The sequence below is a fragment of the Phyllobates terribilis genome, unplaced genomic scaffold (assembly GCF_046119375.1).
Source record: "Phyllobates terribilis strain yellow unplaced genomic scaffold, ASM4611937v1 Scaffold_1274__1_contigs__length_337103, whole genome shotgun sequence".
In the NCBI taxonomy this organism is placed as follows: domain Eukaryota; kingdom Metazoa; phylum Chordata; class Amphibia; order Anura; family Dendrobatidae; genus Phyllobates; species Phyllobates terribilis.
Window position 1 is genome coordinate 44,015 of NW_027364034.1, and position 19,658 is coordinate 63,672.

A 19,658-nucleotide genomic window follows, 5' to 3' on the forward strand; every position below is an offset into this window, starting at 1 on the left:
TCAACTTCAGCAACTGTGCATTGCATTGCCATGTAATGTGATGCAATGCTATCTTTCTAGCTCTCCCTTTTTACTTCCTTTTGGATAAACAGACATATTAGGCAAGCATTTTGGAGCTTTCACCTAAATAACTACAGGTGGTGAGATAAGCTGCACAATATAATTGACCTTTCAGTATATTGTTGCACACACACCATCTATTTAGCAAATGCCCTTGTTATCAACAGCAGCCTTTTAAACTCACCTGAGCTAACAGGTATGTGCGCTGGTTACTCTGCTGCGCTTAAAATTTCTTTTTTGGTTTGCTACAATGCCTTTTCTGAAACGTTGTCTCCTTCTGCTGGAACACTGACTTCTTTCATTTAATGCCTGCAGACTATAAAAGAGAACCCAACCCAAAAAGTTTGGTTGATTAGTCTGTGGCATTCTGTTAAACTGTTGCTTATGGCGGTCTCTGTGAGCTTCTCAGCGACATTCAGCCAGCCAGGTATCCTGCCTGCAGTAGATGGAATGTGGCAATGGAACGCTGGCTGCGCGTGTCATAATAGGCTCTGAGCCTTTATATACCTGTGCACAGCAGCAGCCACCTTCAGTCTGCTGCTGGACAGCCAGCAGCAGCAGCAGCAGGAGAGGTATGTAATCAGGAGCCCTCCTGCTAAGGGTAGACAGCTGCTCGTTCCACCCCACCCCCCGCCTTAATTGGTTCTCCTCCCTTCCAACGGTGTTGAGGCGGGTGGGAACAGCAGGGGGTGAAGGTGCTGTGTTTAAAGAGGTGGAGTTATGCAGATCTAAAACGCGTGGATTGCAGCAGCAGCAAGCCGAAAAGTGCAGGCATGTAAGGGATCTAGAGGTTGACAACATGTCTTCTTAACGGGAGTCCAGGAGCTCATCTCCACAAATGGACTTTTCAGGATCCTTGGGTGGCTCCGTAGTTTGAAACCAATTCTGGTTATCGCTTCTCGGCCTTTTGGCTAAGATCAAGTGTAGTATCTGTTCTTATCAGTTTAATATCTGATACGTCCCCTATCTGGGGACCATATATTAAATGGATTTTTAGAACAGGGAGATGGAAAAAGAGCTTGCTCTGTCCACTCCACGCATTGACCTGGTATTGCAGTATCTCCAGGACCGGTGCACCCCTTCTTTAATGCAGTTTCTAAAATCAGAAAGAATTGAATTCAATGTTTTTTGTTCATTTTGCTTGTTTGTCGGATTTTGGGATGGACTCTTTGGCTTTGCTTTTCTTCTCCTCATTGGATTTTTCATGTTCAAAGTTGCAGAAGCCAGATTACAAGCTCATTTTGGTTCAACTTCAGCAACTGTGCATTGCATTGCCATGTAATGTGATGCAATGCTATCTTTCTAGCTCTCCCTTTTTACTTCCTTTTGGATAAACAGACATATTAGGCAAGCATTTTGGAGCTTTCACCTAAATAACTACAGGTGGTGAGATAAGCTGCACAATATAATTGACCTTTCAGTATATTGTTGCACACACACCATCTATTTAGCAAATGCCCTTGTTATCAACAGCAGCCTTTTAAACTCACCTGAGCTAACAGGTATGTGCGCTGGTTACTCTGCTGCGCTTAAAATTTCTTTTTTGGTTTGCTACAATGCCTTTTCTGAAACGTTGTCTCCTTCTGCTGGAACACTGACTTCTTTCATTTAATGCCTGCAGACTATAAAAGAGAACCCAACCCAAAAAGTTTGGTTGATTAGTCTGTGGCATTCTGTTAAACTGTTGCTTATGGCGGTCTCTGTGAGCTTCTCAGCGACATTCAGCCAGCCAGGTATCCTGCCTGCAGTAGATGGAATGTGGCAATGGAACGCTGGCTGCGCGTGTCATAATAGGCTCTGAGCCTTTATATACCTGTGCACAGCAGCAGCCACCTTCAGTCTGCTGCTGGACAGCCAGCAGCAGCAGCAGCAGGAGAGGTATGTAATCAGGAGCCCTCCTGCTAAGGGTAGACAGCTGCTCGTTCCACCCCACCCCCCGCCTTAATTGGTTCTCCTCCCTTCCAACGGTGTTGAGGCGGGTGGGAACAGCAGGGGGTGAAGGTGCTGTGTTTAAAGAGGTGGAGTTATGCAGATCTAAAACGCGTGGATTGCAGCAGCAGCAAGCCGAAAAGTGCAGGCATGTAAGGGATCTAGAGGTTGACAACATGTCTTCTTAACGGGAGTCCAGGAGCTCATCTCCACAAATGGACTTTTCAGGATCCTTGGGTGGCTCCGTAGTTTGAAACCAATTCTGGTTATCGCTTCTCGGCCTTTTGGCTAAGATCAAGTGTAGTATCTGTTCTTATCAGTTTAATATCTGATACGTCCCCTATCTGGGGACCATATATTAAATGGATTTTTAGAACAGGGAGATGGAAAAAGAGCTTGCTCTGTCCACTCCACGCATTGACCTGGTATTGCAGTATCTCCAGGACCGGTGCACCCCTTCTTTAATGCAGTTTCTAAAATCAGAAAGAATTGAATTCAATGTTTTTTGTTCATTTTGCTTGTTTGTCGGATTTTGGGATGGACTCTTTGGCTTTGCTTTTCTTCTCCTCATTGGATTTTTCATGTTCAAAGTTGCAGAAGCCAGATTACAAGCTCATTTTGGTTCAACTTCAGCAACTGTGCATTGCATTGCCATGTAATGTGATGCAATGCTATCTTTCTAGCTCTCCCTTTTTACTTCCTTTTGGATAAACAGACATATTAGGCAAGCATTTTGGAGCTTTCACCTAACTAACTACAGGTGGTGAGATAAGCTGCACAATATAATTGACCTTTCAGTATATTGTTGCACACACACCATCTATTTAGCAAATGCCCTTGTTATCAACAGCAGCCTTTTAAACTCACCTGAGCTAACAGGTATGTGCGCTGGTTACTCTGCTGCGCTTAAAATTTCTTTTTTGGTTTGCTACAATGCCTTTTCTGAAACGTTGTCTCCTTCTGCTGGAACACTGACTTCTTTCATTTAATGCCTGCAGACTATAAAAGAGAACCCAACCCAAAAAGTTTGGTTGATTAGTCTGTGGCATTCTGTTAAACTGTTGCTTATGGCGGTCTCTGTGAGCTTCTCAGCGACATTCAGCCAGCCAGGTATCCTGCCTGCAGTAGATGGAATGTGGCAATGGAACGCTGGCTGCGCGTGTCATAATAGGCTCTGAGCCTTTATATACCTGTGCACAGCAGCAGCCACCTTCAGTCTGCTGCTGGACAGCCAGCAGCAGCAGCAGCAGGAGAGGTATGTAATCAGGAGCCCTCCTGCTAAGGGTAGACAGCTGCTCGTTCCACCCCACCCCCCGCCTTAATTGGTTCTCCTCCCTTCCAACGGTGTTGAGGCGGGTGGGAACAGCAGGGGGTGAAGGTGATGTGTTTAAAGAGGTGGAGTTATGCAGATCTAAAACGTGTGGATTGCAGCAGCAGCAAGCCGAAAAGTGCAGGCATGTAAGGGATCTAGAGGTTGACAACATGTCTTCTTAACGGGAGTCCAGGAGCTCATCTCCACAAATGGACTTTTCAGGATCCTTGGGTGGCTCCGTAGTTTGAAACCAATTCTGGTTATCGCTTCTCGGCCTTTTGGCTAAGATCAAGTGTAGTATCTGTTCTTATCAGTTTAATATCTGATACGTCCCCTATCTGGGGACCATATATTAAATGGATTTTTAGAACAGGGAGATGGAAAAAGAGCTTGCTCTGTCCACTCCACGCATTGACCTGGTATTGCAGTATCTCCAGGACCGGTGCACCCCTTCTTTAATGCAGTTTCTAAAATCAGAAAGAATTGAATTCAATGTTTTTTGTTCATTTTGCTTGTTTGTCGGATTTTGGGATGGACTCTTTGGCTTTGCTTTTCTTCTCCTCATTGGATTTTTCATGTTCAAAGTTGCAGAAGCCAGATTACAAGCTCATTTTGGTTCAACTTCAGCAACTGTGCATTGCATTGCCATGTAATGTGATGCAATGCTATCTTTCTAGCTCTCCCTTTTTACTTCCTTTTGGATAAACAGACATATTAGGCAAGCATTTTGGAGCTTTCACCTAAATAACTACAGGTGGTGAGATAAGCTGCACAATATAATTGACCTTTCAGTATATTGTTGCACACACACCATCTATTTAGCAAATGCCCTTGTTATCAACAGCAGCCTTTTAAACTCACCTGAGCTAACAGGTATGTGCGCTGGTTACTCTGCTGCGCTTAAAATTTCTTTTTTGGTTTGCTACAATGCCTTTTCTGAAACGTTGTCTCCTTCTGCTGGAACACTGACTTCTTTCATTTAATGCCTGCAGACTATAAAAGAGAACCCAACCCAAAAAGTTTGGTTGATTAGTCTGTGGCATTCTGTTAAACTGTTGCTTATGGCGGTCTCTGTGAGCTTCTCAGCGACATTCAGCCAGCCAGGTATCCTGCCTGCAGTAGATGGAATGTGGCAATGGAACGCTGGCTGCGCGTGTCATAATAGGCTCTGAGCCTTTATATACCTGTGCACAGCAGCAGCCACCTTCAGTCTGCTGCTGGACAGCCAGCAGCAGCAGCAGCAGGAGAGGTATGTAATCAGGAGCCCTCCTGCTAAGGGTAGACAGCTGCTCGTTCCACCCCACCCCCCGCCTTAATTGGTTCTCCTCCCTTCCAACGGTGTTGAGGCGGGTGGGAACAGCAGGGGGTGAAGGTGCTGTGTTTAAAGAGGTGGAGTTATGCAGATCTAAAACGCGTGGATTGCAGCAGCAGCAAGCCGAAAAGTGCAGGCATGTAAGGGATCTAGAGGTTGACAACATGTCTTCTTAACGGGAGTCCAGGAGCTCATCTCCACAAATGGACTTTTCAGGATCCTTGGGTGGCTCCGTAGTTTGAAACCAATTCTGGTTATCGCTTCTCGGCCTTTTGGCTAAGATCAAGTGTAGTATCTGTTCTTATCAGTTTAATATCTGATACGTCCCCTATCTGGGGACCATATATTAAATGGATTTTTAGAACAGGGAGATGGAAAAAGAGCTTGCTCTGTCCACTCCACGCATTGACCTGGTATTGCAGTATCTCCAGGACCGGTGCACCCCTTCTTTAATGCAGTTTCTAAAATCAGAAAGAATTGAATTCAATGTTTTTTGTTCATTTTGCTTGTTTGTCGGATTTTGGGATGGACTCTTTGGCTTTGCTTTTCTTCTCCTCATTGGATTTTTCATGTTCAAAGTTGCAGAAGCCAGATTACAAGCTCATTTTGGTTCAACTTCAGCAACTGTGCATTGCATTGCCATGTAATGTGATGCAATGCTATCTTTCTAGCTCTCCCTTTTTACTTCCTTTTGGATAAACAGACATATTAGGCAAGCATTTTGGAGCTTTCACCTAAATAACTACAGGTGGTGAGATAAGCTGCACAATATAATTGACCTTTCAGTATATTGTTGCACACACACCATCTATTTAGCAAATGCACTTGTTATCAACAGCAGCCTTTTAAACTCACCTGAGCTAACAGGTATGTGCGCTGGTTACTCTGCTGCGCTTAAAATTTCTTTTTTGGTTTGCTACAATGCCTTTTCTGAAACGTTGTCGCCTTCTGCTGGAACACTGACTTCTTTCATTTAATGCCTGCAGACTATAAAAGAGAACCCAACCCAAAAAGTTTGGTTGATTAGTCTGTGGCATTCTGTTAAACTGTTGCTTATGGCGGTCTCTGTGAGCTTCTCAGCGACATTCAGCCAGCCAGGTATCCTGCCTGCAGTAGATGGAATGTGGCAATGGAACGCTGGCTGCGCGTGTCATAATAGGCTCTGAGCCTTTATATACCTGTGCACAGCAGCAGCCACCTTCAGTCTGCTGCTGGACAGCCAGCAGCAGCAGCAGCAGGAGAGGTATGTAATCAGGAGCCCTCCTGCTAAGGGTAGACAGCTGCTCGTTCCACCCCACCCCCCGCCTTAATTGGTTCTCCTCCCTTCCAACGGTGTTGAGGCGGGTGGGAACAGCAGGGGGTGAAGGTGCTGTGTTTAAAGAGGTGGAGTTATGCAGATCTAAAACGCGTGGATTGCAGCAGCAGCAAGCCGAAAAGTGCAGGCATGTAAGGGATCTAGAGGTTGACAACATGTCTTCTTAACGGGAGTCCAGGAGCTCATCTCCACAAATGGACTTTTCAGGATCCTTGGGTGGCTCCGTAGTTTGAAACCAATTCTGGTTATCGCTTCTCGGCCTTTTGGCTAAGATCAAGTGTAGTATCTTTTGAAAAGGCAGTTTTGTCCTTGGGCTGCCCTGGTAAATTGATGCATATTACACACTGGTTTGGTGCACTTGTTAGTACGCCAGGTGGCTCATAGAGTTATCTGATGGAAAACATGGCCCTCCAGGATCGAAGTCACTAGGCTGGGTAAGTGTGAGGGCTTTGGAGCAATGTGCCCCAGGAGTAGGCGCCCTGGTGGGAGTCCAAGCTTACTGGGACTGGGAACCCCAGAAAGACTTGGCTTCGTAGCACGCCGCACCTTTGCCAATCATACTTTCTGAGCAACCCCCCCTATTCCTGGCCTCCGGGCTAGGAAGGGGAATTTTTATAAACCCAGTCGGAGGTCCGGTCAGCTTTGGGCTGAGAAACCAACACAGGCTCCAGCTCCACTAGGGTGGCAGCCTAAATGGAAGCTGGGAGCACGAAAACGGCTCTTCTCCGGCTTCGGCTAGGGAGAGCATCGGAGATCCCTGACCCTCGCTGTGGCCTTCTGGCTCGGAGGGATGGGGATGGTTTATTGGGGACCCTCTCATCCGGGAAGGGTCCACATGAATCCTCGCCTCGTGCGCTGTTTTGGTGTGACTTCGGTCACATTTTTCAGTGCCTTGGATGCAGCTTCAATCAAAAAAAAATCTGTTCTTATCAGTTTAATATCTGATACGTCCCCTATCTGGGGACCATATATTAAATGGATTTTTAGAACAGGGAGATGGAAAAAGAGCTTGCTCTGTCCACTCCACGCATTGACCTGGTATTGCAGTATCTCCAGGACCGGTGCACCCCTTCTTTAATGCAGTTTCTAAAATCAGAAAGAATTGAATTCAATGTTTTTTGTTCATTTTGCTTGTTTGTCGGATTTTGGGATGGACTCTTTGGCTTTGCTTTTCTTCTCCTCATTGGATTTTTCATGTTCAAAGTTGCAGAAGCCAGATTACAAGCTCATTTTGGTTCAACTTCAGCAACTGTGCATTGCATTGCCATGTAATGTGATGCAATGCTATCTTTCTAGCTCTCCCTTTTTACTTCCTTTTGGATAAACAGACATATTAGGCAAGCATTTTGGAGCTTTCACCTAAATAACTACAGGTGGTGAGATAAGCTGCACAATATAATTGACCTTTCAGTATATTGTTGCACACACACCATCTATTTAGCAAATGCCCTTGTTATCAACAGCAGCCTTTTAAACTCACCTGAGCTAACAGGTATGTGCGCTGGTTACTCTGCTGCGCTTAAAATTTCTTTTTTGGTTTGCTACAATGCCTTTTCTGAAACGTTGTCTCCTTCTGCTGGAACACTGACTTCTTTCATTTAATGCCTGCAGACTATAAAAGAGAACCCAACCCAAAAAGTTTGGTTGATTAGTCTGTGGCATTCTGTTAAACTGTTGCTTATGGCGGTCTCTGTGAGCTTCTCAGCGACATTCAGCCAGCCAGGTATCCTGCCTGCAGTAGATGGAATGTGGCAATGGAACGCTGGCTGCGCGTGTCATAATAGGCTCTGAGCCTTTATATACCTGTGCACAGCAGCAGCCACCTTCAGTCTGCTGCTGGACAGCCAGCAGCAGCAGCAGCAGGAGAGGTATGTAATCAGGAGCCCTCCTGCTAAGGGTAGACAGCTGCTCGTTCCACCCCACCCCCCGCCTTAATTGGTTCTCCTCCCTTCCAACGGTGTTGAGGCGGGTGGGAACAGCAGGGGGTGAAGGTGCTGTGTTTAAAGAGGTGGAGTTATGCAGATCTAAAACGCGTGGATTGCAGCAGCAGCAAGCCGAAAAGTGCAGGCATGTAAGGGATCTAGAGGTTGACAACATGTCTTCTTAACGGGAGTCCAGGAGCTCATCTCCACAAATGGACTTTTCAGGATCCTTGGGTGGCTCCGTAGTTTGAAACCAATTCTGGTTATCGCTTCTCGGCCTTTTGGCTAAGATCAAGTGTAGTATCTGTTCTTATCAGTTTAATATCTGATACGTCCCCTATCTGGGGACCATATATTAAATGGATTTTTAGAACAGGGAGATGGAAAAAGAGCTTGCTCTGTCCACTCCACGCATTGACCTGGTATTGCAGTATCTCCAGGACCGGTGCACCCCTTCTTTAATGCAGTTTCTAAAATCAGAAAGAATTGAATTCAATGTTTTTTGTTCATTTTGCTTGTTTGTCGGATTTTGGGATGGACTCTTTGGCTTTGCTTTTCTTCTCCTCATTGGATTTTTCATGTTCAAAGTTGCAGAAGCCAGATTACAAGCTCATTTTGGTTCAACTTCAGCAACTGTGCATTGCATTGCCATGTAATGTGATGCAATGCTATCTTTCTAGCTCTCCCTTTTTACTTCCTTTTGGATAAACAGACATATTAGGCAAGCATTTTGGAGCTTTCACCTAAATAACTACAGGTGGTGAGATAAGCTGCACAATATAATTGACCTTTCAGTATATTGTTGCACACACACCATCTATTTAGCAAATGCCCTTGTTATCAACAGCAGCCTTTTAAACTCACCTGAGCTAACAGGTATGTGCGCTGGTTACTCTGCTGCGCTTAAAATTTCTTTTTTGGTTTGCTACAATGCCTTTTCTGAAACGTTGTCTCCTTCTGCTGGAACACTGACTTCTTTCATTTAATGCCTGCAGACTATAAAAGAGAACCCAACCCAAAAAGTTTGGTTGATTAGTCTGTGGCATTCTGTTAAACTGTTGCTTATGGCGGTCTCTGTGAGCTTCTCAGCGACATTCAGCCAGCCAGGTATCCTGCCTGCAGTAGATGGAATGTGGCAATGGAACGCTGGCTGCGCGTGTCATAATAGGCTCTGAGCCTTTATATACCTGTGCACAGCAGCAGCCACCTTCAGTCTGCTGCTGGACAGCCAGCAGCAGCAGCAGCAGGAGAGGTATGTAATCAGGAGCCCTCCTGCTAAGGGTAGACAGCTGCTCGTTCCACCCCACCCCCCGCCTTAATTGGTTCTCCTCCCTTCCAACGGTGTTGAGGCGGGTGGGAACAGCAGGGGGTGAAGGTGCTGTGTTTAAAGAGGTGGAGTTATGCAGATCTAAAACGCGTGGATTGCAGCAGCAGCAAGCCGAAAAGTGCAGGCATGTAAGGGATCTAGAGGTTGACAACATGTCTTCTTAACGGGAGTCCAGGAGCTCATCTCCACAAATGGACTTTTCAGGATCCTTGGGTGGCTCCGTAGTTTGAAACCAATTCTGGTTATCGCTTCTCGGCCTTTTGGCTAAGATCAAGTGTAGTATCTGTTCTTATCAGTTTAATATCTGATACGTCCCCTATCTGGGGACCATATATTAAATGGATTTTTAGAACAGGGAGATGGAAAAAGAGCTTGCTCTGTCCACTCCACGCATTGACCTGGTATTGCAGTATCTCCAGGACCGGTGCACCCCTTCTTTAATGCAGTTTCTAAAATCAGAAAGAATTGAATTCAATGTTTTTTGTTCATTTTGCTTGTTTGTCGGATTTTGGGATGGACTCTTTGGCTTTGCTTTTCTTCTCCTCATTGGATTTTTCATGTTCAAAGTTGCAGAAGCCAGATTACAAGCTCATTTTGGTTCAACTTCAGCAACTGTGCATTGCATTGCCATGTAATGTGATGCAATGCTATCTTTCTAGCTCTCCCTTTTTACTTCCTTTTGGATAAACAGACATATTAGGCAAGCATTTTGGAGCTTTCACCTAACTAACTACAGGTGGTGAGATAAGCTGCACAATATAATTGACCTTTCAGTATATTGTTGCACACACACCATCTATTTAGCAAATGCCCTTGTTATCAACAGCAGCCTTTTAAACTCACCTGAGCTAACAGGTATGTGCGCTGGTTACTCTGCTGCGCTTAAAATTTCTTTTTTGGTTTGCTACAATGCCTTTTCTGAAACGTTGTCTCCTTCTGCTGGAACACTGACTTCTTTCATTTAATGCCTGCAGACTATAAAAGAAAACCCAACCCAAAAAGTTTGGTTGATTAGTCTGTGGCATTCTGTTAAACTGTTGCTTATGGCGGTCTCTGTGAGCTTCTCAGCGACATTCAGCCAGCCAGGTATCCTGCCTGCAGTAGATGGAATGTGGCAATGGAACACTGGCTGCGCGTGTCATAATAGGCTCTGAGCCTTTATATACCTGTGCACAGCAGCAGCCACCTTCAGTCTGCTGCTGGACAGCCAGCAGCAGCAGCGGCAGGAGAGGTATGTAATCAGGAGCCCTCCTGCTAAGGGTAGACAGCTGCTCGTTCCACCCCACCCCCCGCCTTAATTGGTTCTCCTCCCTTCCAACGGTGTTGAGGCGGGTGGGAACAGCAGGGGGTGAAGGTGCTGTGTTTAAAGAGGTGGAGTTATGCAGATCTAAAACGCGTGGATTGCAGCAGCAGCAAGCCGAAAAGTGCAGGCATGTAAGGGATCTAGAGGTTGACAACATGTCTTCTTAACGGGAGTCCAGGAGCTCATCTCCACAAATGGACTTTTCAGGATCCTTGGGTGGCTCCGTAGTTTGAAACCAATTCTGGTTATCGCTTCTCGGCCTTTTGGCTAAGATCAAGTGTAGTATCTGTTCTTATCAGTTTAATATCTGATACGTCCCCTATCTGGGGACCATATATTAAATGGATTTTTAGAACAGGGAGATGGAAAAAGAGCTTGCTCTGTCCACTCCACGCATTGACCTGGTATTGCAGTATCTCCAGGACCGGTGCACCCCTTCTTTAATGCAGTTTCTAAAATCAGAAAGAATTGAATTCAATGTTTTTTGTTCATTTTGCTTGTTTGTCGGATTTTGGGATGGACTCTTTGGCTTTGCTTTTCTTCTCCTCATTGGATTTTTCATGTTCAAAGTTGCAGAAGCCAGATTACAAGCTCATTTTGGTTCAACTTCAGCAACTGTGCATTGCATTGCCATGTAATGTGATGCAATGCTATCTTTCTAGCTCTCCCTTTTTACTTCCTTTTGGATAAACAGACATATTAGGCAAGCATTTTGGAGCTTTCACCTAAATAACTACAGGTGGTGAGATAAGCTGCACAATATAATTGACCTTTCAGTATATTGTTGCACACACACCATCTATTTAGCAAATGCCCTTGTTATCAACAGCAGCCTTTTAAACTCACCTGAGCTAACAGGTATGTGCGCTGGTTACTCTGCTGCGCTTAAAATTTCTTTTTTGGTTTGCTACAATGCCTTTTCTGAAACGTTGTCTCCTTCTGCTGGAACACTGACTTCTTTCATTTAATGCCTGCAGACTATAAAAGAGAACCCAACCCAAAAAGTTTGGTTGATTAGTCTGTGGCATTCTGTTAAACTGTTGCTTATGGCGGTCTCTGTGAGCTTCTCAGCGACATTCAGCCAGCCAGGTATCCTGCCTGCAGTAGATGGAATGTGGCAATGGAACGCTGGCTGCGCGTGTCATAATAGGCTCTGAGCCTTTATATACCTGTGCACAGCAGCAGCCACCTTCAGTCTGCTGCTGGACAGCCAGCAGCAGCAGCAGCAGGAGAGGTATGTAATCAGGAGCCCTCCTGCTAAGGGTAGACAGCTGCTCGTTCCACCCCACCCCCCGCCTTAATTGGTTCTCCTCCCTTCCAACGGTGTTGAGGCGGGTGGGAACAGCAGGGGGTGAAGGTGCTGTGTTTAAAGAGGTGGAGTTATGCAGATCTAAAACGCGTGGATTGCAGCAGCAGCAAGCCGAAAAGTGCAGGCATGTAAGGGATCTAGAGGTTGACAACATGTCTTCTTAACGGGAGTCCAGGAGCTCATCTCCACAAATGGACTTTTCAGGATCCTTGGGTGGCTCCGTAGTTTGAAACCAATTTTGGTTATCGCTTCTCGGCCTTTTGGCTAAGATCAAGTGTAGTATCTGTTCTTATCAGTTTAATATCTGATACGTCCCCTATCTGGGGACCATATATTAAATGGATTTTTAGAACAGGGAGATGGAAAAAGAGCTTGCTCTGTCCACTCCACGCATTGACCTGGTATTGCAGTATCTCCAGGACCGGTGCACCCCTTCTTTAATGCAGTTTCTAAAATCAGAAAGAATTGAATTCAATGTTTTTTGTTCATTTTGCTTGTTTGTCGGATTTTGTGATGGACTCTTTGGCTTTGCTTTTCTTCTCCTCATTGGATTTTTCATGTTCAAAGTTGCAGAAGCCAGATTACAAGCTCATTTTGGTTCAACTTCAGCAACTGTGCATTGCATTGCCATGTAATGTGATGCAATGCTATCTTTCTAGCTCTCCCTTTTTACTTCCTTTTGGATAAACAGACATATTAGGCAAGCATTTTGGAGCTTTCACCTAAATAACTACAGGTGGTGAGATAAGCTGCACAATATAATTGACCTTTCAGTATATTGTTGCACACACACCATCTATTTAGCAAATGCTCTTGTTATCAACAGCAGCCTTTTAAACTCACCTGAGCTAACAGGTATGTGCGCTGGTTACTCTGCTGCGCTTAAAATTTCTTTTTTGGTTTGCTACAATGCCTTTTCTGAAACGTTGTCTCCTTCTGCTGGAACACTGACTTCTTTCATTTAATGCCTGCAGACTATAAAAGAGAACCCAACCCAAAAAGTTTGGTTGATTAGTCTGTGGCATTCTGTTAAACTGTTGCTTATGGCGGTCTCTGTGAGCTTCTCAGCGACATTCAGCCAGCCAGGTATCCTGCCTGCAGTAGATGGAATGTGGCAATGGAACGCTGGCTGCGCGTGTCATAATAGGCTCTGAGCCTTTATATACCTGTGCACAGCAGCAGCCACCTTCAGTCTGCTGCTGGACAGCCAGCAGCAGCAGCAGCAGGAGAGGTATGTAATCAGGAGCCCTCCTGCTAAGGGTAGACAGCTGCTCGTTCCACCCCACCCCCCGCCTTAATTGGTTCTCCTCCCTTCCAACGGTGTTGAGGCGGGTGGGAACAGCAGGGGGTGAAGGTGCTGTGTTTAAAGAGGTGGAGTTATGCAGATCTAAAACGCGTGGATTGCAGCAGCAGCAAGCCGAAAAGTGCAGGCATGTAAGGGATCTAGAGGTTGACAACATGTCTTCTTAACGGGAGTCCAGGAGCTCATCTCCACAAATGGACTTTTCAGGATCCTTGGGTGGCTCCGTAGTTTGAAACCAATTCTGGTTATCGCTTCTCGGCCTTTTGGCTAAGATCAAGTGTAGTATCTGTTCTTATCAGTTTAATATCTGATACGTCCCCTATCTGGGGACCATATATTAAATGGATTTTTAGAACAGGGAGATGGAAAAAGAGCTTGCTCTGTCCACTCCACGCATTGACCTGGTATTGCAGTATCTCCAGGACCGGTGCACCCCTTCTTTAATGCAGTTTCTAAAATCAGAAAGAATTGAATTCAATGTTTTTTGTTCATTTTGCTTGTTTGTCGGATTTTGGGATGGACTCTTTGGCTTTGCTTTTCTTCTCCTCATTGGATTTTTCATGTTCAAAGTTGCAGAAGCCAGATTACAAGCTCATTTTGGTTCAACTTCAGCAACTGTGCATTGCATTGCCATGTAATGTGATGCAATGCTATCTTTCTAGCTCTCCCTTTTTACTTCCTTTTGGATAAACAGACATATCAGGCAAGCATTTTGGAGCTTTCACCTAAATAACTACAGGTGGTGAGATAAGCTGCACAATATAATTGACCTTTCAGTATATTGTTGCACACACACCATCTATTTAGCAAATGCCCTTGTTATCAACAGCAGCCTTTTAAACTCACCTGAGCTAACAGGTATGTGCGCTGGTTACTCTGCTGCGCTTAAAATTTCTTTTTTGGTTTGCTACAATGCCTTTTCTGAAACGTTGTCTCCTTCTGCTGGAACACTGACTTCTTTCATTTAATGCCTGCAGACTATAAAAGAGAACCCAACCCAAAAAGTTTGGTTGATTAGTCTGTGGCATTCTGTTAAACTGTTGCTTATGGCGGTCTCTGTGAGCTTCTCAGCGACATTCAGCCAGCCAGGTATCCTGCCTGCAGTAGATGGAATGTGGCAATGGAACGCTGGCTGCGCGTGTCATAATAGGCTCTGAGCCTTTATATACCTGTGCACAGCAGCAGCCACCTTCAGTCTGCTGCTGGACAGCCAGCAGCAGCAGCGGCAGGAGAGGTATGTAATCAGGAGCCCTCCTGCTAAGGGTAGACAGCTGCTCGTTCCACCCCACCCCCCGCCTTAATTGGTTCTCCTCCCTTCCAACGGTGTTGAGGCGGGTGGGAACAGCAGGGGGTGAAGGTGCTGTGTTTAAAGAGGTGGAGTTATGCAGATCTAAAACGCGTGGATTGCAGCAGCAGCAAGCCGAAAAGTGCAGGCATGTAAGGGATCTAGAGGTTGACAACATGTCTTCTTAACGGGAGTCCAGGAGCTCATCTCCACAAATGGACTTTTCAGGATCCTTGGGTGGCTCCGTAGTTTGAAACCAATTCTGGTTATCGCTTCTCGGCCTTTTGGCTAAGATCAAGTGTAGTATCTGTTCTTATCAGTTTAATATCTGATACGTCCCCTATCTGGGGACCATATATTAAATGGATTTTTAGAACAGGGAGATGGAAAAAGAGCTTGCTCTGTCCACTCCACGCATTGACCTGGTATTGCAGTATCTCCAGGACCGGTGCACCCCTTCTTTAATGCAGTTTCTAAAATCAGAAAGAATTGAATTCAATGTTTTTTGTTCATTTTGCTTGTTTGTCGGATTTTGGGATGGACTCTTTGGCTTTGCTTTTCTTCTCCTCATTGGATTTTTCATGTTCAAAGTTGCAGAAGCCAGATTACAAGCTCATTTTGGTTCAACTTCAGCAACTGTGCATTGCATTGCCATGTAATGTGATGCAATGCTATCTTTCTAGCTCTCCCTTTTTACTTCCTTTTGGATAAACAGACATATTAGGCAAGCATTTTGGAGCTTTCACCTAAATAACTACAGGTGGTGAGATAAGCTGCACAATATAATTGACCTTTCAGTATATTGTTGCACACACACCATCTATTTAGCAAATGCCCTTGTTATCAACAGCAGCCTTTTAAACTCACCTGAGCTAACAGGTATGTGCGCTGGTTACTCTGCTGCGCTTAAAATTTCTTTTTTGGTTTGCTACAATGCCTTTTCTGAAACGTTGTCTCCTTCTGCTGGAACACTGACTTCTTTCATTTAATGCCTGCAGACTATAAAAGAGAACCCAACCACCCAAAAAGTTTGGTTGATTAGTCTGTGGCATTCTGTTAAACTGTTGCTTATGGCGGTCTCTGTGAGCTTCTCAGCGACATTCAGCCAGCCAGGTATCCTGCCTGCAGTAGATGGAATGTGGCAATGGAACGCTGGCTGCGCGTGTCATAATAGGCTCTGAGCCTTTATATACCTGTGCACAGCAGCAGCCACCTTCAGTCTGCTGCTGGACAGCCAGCAGCAGCAGCAGCAGGAGAGGTATGTAATCAGGAGCCCTCCTGCTAAGGGTAGACAGCTGCTCGTTCCACCCCACCCCCCGCCTTAATTGGTTCTCCTCCCTTCCAACGGTGTTGAGGCGGGTGGGAACAGCAGGGGGTGAAGGTGCTGTGTTTAAAGAGGTGGAGTTATGCAGATCTAAAACGCGTGGATTGCAGCAGCAGCAAGCCGAAAAGTGCAGGCATGTAAGGGATCTAGAGGTTGACAACATGTCTTCTTAACGGGAGTCCAGGAGCTCATCTCCACAAATGGACTTTTCAGGATCCTTGGGTGGCTCCGTAGTTTGAAACCAATTCTGGTTATCGCTTCTCGGCCTTTTGGCTAAGATCAAGTGTAGTATCTGTTCTTATCAGTTTAATATCTGATACGTCCCCTATCTGGGGACCATATATTAAATGGATTTTTAGAACAGGGAGATGGAAAAAGAGCTTGCTCTGTCCACTCCACGCATTGACCTGGTATTGCAGTATCTCCAGGACCGGTGCACCCCTTCTTTAATGCAGTTTCTAAAATCAGAAAGAATTGAATTCAATGTTTTTTGTTCATTTTGCTTGTTTGTCGGATTTTGGGATGGACTCTTTGGCTTTGCTTTTCTTCTCCTCATTGGATTTTTCATGTTCAAAGTTGCAGAAGCCAGATTACAAGCTCATTTTGGTTCAACTTCAGCAACTGTGCATTGCATTGCCATGTAATGTGATGCAATGCTATCTTTCTAGCTCTCCCTTTTTACTTCCTTTTGGATAAACAGACATATTAGGCAAGCATTTTGGAGCTTTCACCTAAATAACTACAGGTGGTGAGATAAGCTGCACAATATAATTGACCTTTCAGTATATTGTTGCACACACACCATCTATTTAGCAAATGCCCTTGTTATCAACAGCAGCCTTTTAAACTCACCTGAGCTAACAGGTATGTGCGCTGGTTACTCTGCTGCGCTTAAAATTTCTTTTTTGGTTTGCTACAATGCCTTTTCTGAAACGTTGTCTCCTTCTGCTGGAACACTGACTTCTTTCATTTAATGCCTGCAGACTATAAAAGAGAACCCAACCCAAAAAGTTTGGTTGATTAGTCTGTGGCATTCTGTTAAACTGTTGCTTATGGCGGTCTCTGTGAGCTTCTCAGCGACATTCAGCCAGCCAGGTATCCTGCCTGCAGTAGATGGAATGTGGCAATGGAACGCTGGCTGCGCGTGTCATAATAGGCTCTGAGCCTTTATATACCTGTGCACAGCAGCAGCCACCTTCAGTCTGCTGCTGGACAGCCAGCAGCAGCAGCAGCAGGAGAGGTATGTAATCAGGAGCCCTCCTGCTAAGGGTAGACAGCTGCTCGTTCCACCCCACCCCCCGCCTTAATTGGTTCTCCTCCCTTCCAACGGTGTTGAGGCGGGTGGGAACAGCAGGGGGTGAAGGTGCTGTGTTTAAAGAGGTGGAGTTATGCAGATCTAAAACGCGTGGATTGCAGCAGCAGCAAGCCGAAAAGTGCAGGCATGTAAGGGATCTAGAGGTTGACAACATGTCTTCTTAACGGGAGTCCAGGAGCTCATCTCCACAAATGGACTTTTCAGGATCCTTGGGTGGCTCCGTAGTTTGAAACCAATTCTGGTTATCGCTTCTCGGCCTTTTGGCTAAGATCAAGTGTAGTATCTGTTCTTATCAGTTTAATATCTGATACGTCCCCTATCTGGGGACCATATATTAAATGGATTTTTAGAACAGGGAGATGGAAAAAGAGCTTGCTCTGTCCACTCCACGCATTGACCTGGTATTGCAGTATCTCCAGGACCGGTGCACCCCTTCTTTAATGCAGTTTCTAAAATCAGAAAGAATTGAATTCAATGTTTTTTGTTCATTTTGCTTGTTTGTCGGATTTTGGGATGGACTCTTTGGCTTTGCTTTTCTTCTCCTCATTGGATTTTTCATGTTCAAAGTTGCAGAAGCCAGATTACAAGCTCATTTTGGTTCAACTTCAGCAACTGTGCATTGCATTGCCATGTAATGTGATGCAATGCTATCTTTCTAGCTCTCCCTTTTTACTTCCTTTTGGATAAACAGACATATTAGGCAAGCATTTTGGAGCTTTCACCTAAATAACTACAGGTGGTGAGATAAGCTGCACAATATAATTGACCTTTCAGTATATTGTTGCACACACACCATCTATTTAGCAAATGCCCTTGTTATCAACAGCAGCCTTTTAAACTCACCTGAGCTAACAGGTATGTGCGCTGGTTACTCTGCTGCGCTTAAAATTTCTTTTTTGGTTTGCTACAATGCCTTTTCTGAAACGTTGTCTCCCTCTGCTGGAACACTGACTTCTTTCATTTAATGCCTGCAGACTATAAAAGAGAACCCAACCCAAAAAGTTTGGTTGATTAGTCTGTGGCATTCTGTTAAACTGTTGCTTATGGCGGTCTCTGTGAGCTTCTCAGCGACATTCAGCCAGCCAGGTATCCTGCCTGCAGTAGATGGAATGTGGCAATGGAACGCTGGCTGCGCGTGTCATAATAGGCTCTGAGCCTTTATATACCTGTGCACAGCAGCAGCCACCTTCAGTCTGCTGCTGGACAGCCAGCAGCAGCAGCAGCAGGAGAGGTATGTAATCAGGAGCCCTCCTGCTAAGGGTAGACAGCTGCTCGTTCCACCCCACCCCCCGCCTTAATTGGTTCTCCTCCCTTCCAACGGTGTTGAGGCGGGTGGGAACAGCAGGGGGTGAAGGTGCTGTGTTTAAAGAGGTGGAGTTATGCAGATCTAAAACGCGTGGATTGCAGCAGCAGCAAGCCGAAAAGTGCAGGCATGTAAGGGATCTAGAGGTTGACAACATGTCTTCTTAACGGGAGTCCAGGAGCTCATCTCCACAAATGGACTTTTCAGGATCCTTGGGTGGCTCCGTAGTTTGAAACCAATTCTGGTTATCGCTTCTCGGCCTTTTGGCTAAGATCAAGTGTAGTATCTGTTCTTATCAGTTTAATATCTGATACGTCCCCTATCTGGGGACCATATATTAAATGGATTTTTAGAACAGGGAGATGGAAAAAGAGCTTGCTCTGTCCACTCCACGCATTGACCTGGTATTGCAGTATCTCCAGGACCGGTGCACCCCTTCTTTAATGCAGTTTCTAAAATCAGAAAGAATTGAATTCAATGTTTTTTGTTCATTTTGCTTGTTTGTCGGATTTTGGGATGGACTCTTTGGCTTTGCTTTTCTTCTCCTCATTGGATTTTTCATGTTCAAAGTTGCAGAAGCCAGATTACAAGCTCATTTTGGTTCAACTTCAGCAACTGTGCATTGCATTGCCATGTAATGTGATGCAATGCTATCTTTCTAGCTCTCCCTTTTTACTTCCTTTTGGATAAACAGACATATTAGGCAAGCATTTTGGAGCTTTCACCTAAATAACTACAGGTGGTGAGATAAGCTGCACAATATAATTGACCTTTCAGTATATTGTTGCACACACACCATCTATTTAGCAAATGCCCTTGTTATCAACAGCAGCCTTTTAAACTCACCTGAGCTAACAGGTATGTGCGCTGGTTACTCTGCTGCGCTTAAAATTTCTTTTTTGGTTTGCTACAATGCCTTTTCTGAAACGTTGTCTCCCTCTGCTGGAACACTGACTTCTTTCATTTAATGCCTGCAGACTATAAAAGAGAACCCAACCCAAAAAGTTTGGTTGATTAGTCTGTGGCATTCTGTTAAACTGTTGCTTATGGCGGTCTCTGTGAGCTTCTCAGCGACATTCAGCCAGCCAGGTATCCTGCCTGCAGTAGATGGAATGTGGCAATGGAACGCTGGCTGCGCGTGTCATAATAGGCTCTGAGCCTTTATATACCTGTGCACAGCAGCAGCCACCTTCAGTCTGCTGCTGGACAGCCAGCAGCAGCAGCAGCAGGAGAGGTATGTAATCAGGAGCCCTCCTGCTAAGGGTAGACAGCTGCTCGTTCCACCCCACCCCCCGCCTTAATTGGTTCTCCTCCCTTCCAACGGTGTTGAGGCGGGTGG

General features: G+C 45.3%; 14 non-coding genes and 1 pseudogene across 14 annotated transcripts; all 15 read left to right on the top strand.

Annotated features, from left to right (window-relative positions):
• The first annotated feature begins 951 nt into the window (after window positions 1-951).
• On the top strand, window positions 952-1,142 carry LOC141244033 (U2 spliceosomal RNA). Its single transcript, XR_012308025.1, has one exon. It is a non-coding gene; the product is annotated as a U2 spliceosomal RNA (small nuclear RNA).
• Window positions 1,143-2,257: 1,115 nt separating this feature from the next.
• LOC141244035 (U2 spliceosomal RNA) lies at window positions 2,258-2,448 on the top strand. Its single transcript, XR_012308026.1, has one exon. It is a non-coding gene; the product is annotated as a U2 spliceosomal RNA (small nuclear RNA).
• Window positions 2,449-3,563: 1,115 nt separating this feature from the next.
• LOC141244036 (U2 spliceosomal RNA) lies at window positions 3,564-3,754 on the top strand. The gene has a single exon (XR_012308027.1). It is a non-coding gene; the product is annotated as a U2 spliceosomal RNA (small nuclear RNA).
• A 1,115-nt stretch (window positions 3,755-4,869) lies between these two features.
• Window positions 4,870-5,060, top strand: LOC141244038 (U2 spliceosomal RNA). Its single transcript, XR_012308029.1, has one exon. It is a non-coding gene; the product is annotated as a U2 spliceosomal RNA (small nuclear RNA).
• A 1,115-nt stretch (window positions 5,061-6,175) lies between these two features.
• Window positions 6,176-6,291, top strand: LOC141244028 (U2 spliceosomal RNA; annotated as a pseudogene).
• A 524-nt stretch (window positions 6,292-6,815) lies between these two features.
• On the top strand, window positions 6,816-7,000 carry LOC141244004 (U2 spliceosomal RNA). The gene has a single exon (XR_012308011.1). It is a non-coding gene; the product is annotated as a U2 spliceosomal RNA (small nuclear RNA).
• A 1,115-nt stretch (window positions 7,001-8,115) lies between these two features.
• LOC141244039 (U2 spliceosomal RNA) lies at window positions 8,116-8,306 on the top strand. The gene has a single exon (XR_012308030.1). It is a non-coding gene; the product is annotated as a U2 spliceosomal RNA (small nuclear RNA).
• Window positions 8,307-9,421: 1,115 nt separating this feature from the next.
• On the top strand, window positions 9,422-9,612 carry LOC141244040 (U2 spliceosomal RNA). The gene has a single exon (XR_012308031.1). It is a non-coding gene; the product is annotated as a U2 spliceosomal RNA (small nuclear RNA).
• A 1,115-nt stretch (window positions 9,613-10,727) lies between these two features.
• On the top strand, window positions 10,728-10,918 carry LOC141244041 (U2 spliceosomal RNA). The gene has a single exon (XR_012308032.1). It is a non-coding gene; the product is annotated as a U2 spliceosomal RNA (small nuclear RNA).
• Window positions 10,919-12,033: 1,115 nt separating this feature from the next.
• Window positions 12,034-12,224, top strand: LOC141244042 (U2 spliceosomal RNA). The gene has a single exon (XR_012308033.1). It is a non-coding gene; the product is annotated as a U2 spliceosomal RNA (small nuclear RNA).
• Window positions 12,225-13,339: 1,115 nt separating this feature from the next.
• Window positions 13,340-13,530, top strand: LOC141244043 (U2 spliceosomal RNA). The gene has a single exon (XR_012308034.1). It is a non-coding gene; the product is annotated as a U2 spliceosomal RNA (small nuclear RNA).
• Window positions 13,531-14,645: 1,115 nt separating this feature from the next.
• Window positions 14,646-14,836, top strand: LOC141244044 (U2 spliceosomal RNA). Its single transcript, XR_012308035.1, has one exon. It is a non-coding gene; the product is annotated as a U2 spliceosomal RNA (small nuclear RNA).
• A 1,118-nt stretch (window positions 14,837-15,954) lies between these two features.
• On the top strand, window positions 15,955-16,145 carry LOC141244045 (U2 spliceosomal RNA). The gene has a single exon (XR_012308036.1). It is a non-coding gene; the product is annotated as a U2 spliceosomal RNA (small nuclear RNA).
• A 1,115-nt stretch (window positions 16,146-17,260) lies between these two features.
• On the top strand, window positions 17,261-17,451 carry LOC141244046 (U2 spliceosomal RNA). Its single transcript, XR_012308037.1, has one exon. It is a non-coding gene; the product is annotated as a U2 spliceosomal RNA (small nuclear RNA).
• A 1,115-nt stretch (window positions 17,452-18,566) lies between these two features.
• LOC141244048 (U2 spliceosomal RNA) lies at window positions 18,567-18,757 on the top strand. The gene has a single exon (XR_012308038.1). It is a non-coding gene; the product is annotated as a U2 spliceosomal RNA (small nuclear RNA).
• The last annotated feature ends 901 nt before the right edge of the window (window positions 18,758-19,658 follow it).